This window comes from Eubalaena glacialis, chromosome 6 (assembly GCF_028564815.1).
Source record: "Eubalaena glacialis isolate mEubGla1 chromosome 6, mEubGla1.1.hap2.+ XY, whole genome shotgun sequence".
NCBI lineage: Eukaryota > Metazoa > Chordata > Mammalia > Artiodactyla > Balaenidae > Eubalaena > Eubalaena glacialis.
In genome coordinates, this window is record NC_083721.1 from 16,344,982 (window position 1) to 16,347,806 (window position 2,825).

The window sequence follows — 2,825 nt, forward strand, 5'->3', positions numbered from 1 at the left end:
ACAACAAATCTAAGGTTCTCATAAGTGAGAGAGAAAAAAATATCAGGCAGAAAACCTAGAGCACAAATTCAGCGGAAGTGAATTGTTGGAAGAGCAGAAGAATAATTGAATTAAAAAAGGAAATGTGCTTAAGAGCAGCAGATAAAAGACTTCTTTGAACTTGACAACATGATTTCTGAAATAAACAACTCAGTAGATGAGTTGAAGATAAGGATGGTTGTTGTGGATGTTTGGTCAGCTGATGATCAGCTGAAAGGACTCTCTCAAAGCACAAATGAAAGCCCTAATTGAAAATGTAGGCAACCTGGATATATAATTTGAGGATCACTATCATGGAAACAATCAACATTCCTAAAGGGAAAAAAGACCAGATGGAAGAAAAGCATAATTAAACAAATACTAGTAAAATATTTATCTGAAGTAAATAAAGTCTTGAGACTGTCAGCTGTAAGGGCTGCCCAAATTACAGGCTTTACTGATGAGAAAAGACACAATTACTGATAAAGAGAGAGACACATATACTGGTAAAGTCCTCCCAACTTTAATAATGAAGAGAATATTATAATGTTCTAGGCAGGAGGAACAAACAATCAGCCAAAGCAAATATCCAGGAAGCACTGGACAAATGACATCCTTTATTTATATTTCAAATTAATTTACTGAATGCTGATAGATAGTGGAGTAGCACCAGTCAAAGAGTTGCAACCCAAAGTATTCTCAAATAAGATATCATTGACCTGTCAGAGTGAAAGAAATATATGTGAGCATAAACAAGAATTCAGAGAGTATATCAACCATACACCTCTTTGAGAAAAGTACTTGTGAAAATCCTCTAACTGAACAACAAATGAACCACAACAGAAGTCTTCAGATGGAGAAAATATAGCGGCAAGGTAACAGTGGCGAGCAGCAGTAAATGTCTTTTTCCTTCCTTTCCTTTCTTCCATCCTTCCTCCCTCCCTCCCTCCCTCCCTCCCTCCCTTCCTTCCTCTCTCCCTCCCTCCCTTCCTTCCTTCCTCTCTCCCTCCCTCCCTCCCTTCCTCCCTTCCTTCCTTCCTTCCTCCTTCCCTCCCTCCCTCCCTTCCTTCTTGTTTCCCTCTATACATCTATCTGAATAAGAATATGATAGCTCAAAATGTGATCCATATGTACCATGCAAGGTCTTTGAAACAGGAAGAATAAGCTTTAAGTAAATTTCCTTTCTTTATTTTTAAACCACTTTATTGTGTATACACATTTAATGTATAAAACTTGATGAGTTTGGAGATACATACTTGTGAAACCATCAGTGTAAAGAATACCATAAATATATCCATCACTTCCAAAAGTTTCCTCCTGCCCTCTTTATTTATTTTTATTTTTTATTTTTGTGATAAGGACACTTAGCCTCTTAGTAAGGTTTCAAGTAGAGAATACAGTATTGTTAACTATAGACACAGTGATGTACAGAAGATCTCTAGGATTTATTCATCTTGCATAACTGAAACTTTGTTTGCTTTGACCAGTACCTTCTTGTTTTCCCCTCCCCCCAGCACCTAGTACCACCCTCTGCACTCAGCTTTTATGAGTTTGACTATTTGAAATTCCTCCTATAAGTGGGATCATGTAGTATTTTTTCTTCTGTGTCTGGCTTATTTCACTTAGCATAATGTCCTCCAGGTTCACCACGGTGTTGTATGTGATAGGATTTCCTCCTTTTTTTTTTTTATAAATTTATTTATTTTATTTTATTTATTTTATTTTTGGCTGTGTTGGGTCTTCGTGAGGGCATGGATACAAGATAAATTATTTTTAAAAGCAATAATTTTCAAAATGTACTTTAACAAAATACTTAGAAACAGAAATGGGAAAGATTTCCTATTTACAATCATTGAAAAATGTAAAATACTTAAGAATTACTGAATAAGATAGACAAATTTTTTCTGTAAGGGAAATGATAAAATCTTACTGAAACAAATTAAGTAAGATTTGAACAATGGAAAGCATACCTGTGGGACAGGAGTACTTAATAACACAAACATCAAATACATACACCTAATAAATGTGTAAGCATAATGCACTAAAATTAGAATTGTTGTTTTTTGGGAGGATCATTGGTCAAAGAAGGTTAAAGTCCATATTGAAGAACAGATGCGCCAGAATAGCTAAGAAAATGTGCAAGGGAGATTTGTGAGAGCTCTTATCTTACTGGTATTAACATGTATAATAAAGCTACTGCATCTCAGTCATGTGGTATTGGTAAAGGAATAGAAGAAACAATGAAGAAATAGAGTCCAGTGTAGATGATAGTTGAATATATTTCTAAAGTGGTAGATCATTTTAGTGAGAAATCAATCAATTATTTAATAAATGATGTTTAGACAACAGACTACCCATCTGGAAGAAAAGTATGTCCCTATCTTATTCTGCATTTAAATTTAAATTCCAATGGCTGAAAAGCTTACATGGTCAAAATAAAATTGCAAAAGTCATGTAAGATGACCTAAAAACTTAATGTATAAAATCTATGCACTGAGGAGCATATTTTCCAGAAGCTATAGAAATCCAGAAGCTATAAAAAGAGAGACATGTTTAAATTTATAAAAGCTAAGAACCTTGATATGACAAAAGATACCATAAAAAATGACAGATGAACATTCAATTTAGAATAAAATATTTGTAACTGATTTGTCCAAACAGCTAAATATTTGACAAAAAGAGAAACAACCCAAATGAAAAATGGGCAAAGAGTAGTGAATCCAAATGGCCAATAAATTTATAAAAAGATTCTCAAATTCATTATTAGCAAGCAAAATTCAAATAAAAGTAAAAATAAAATGTCATTT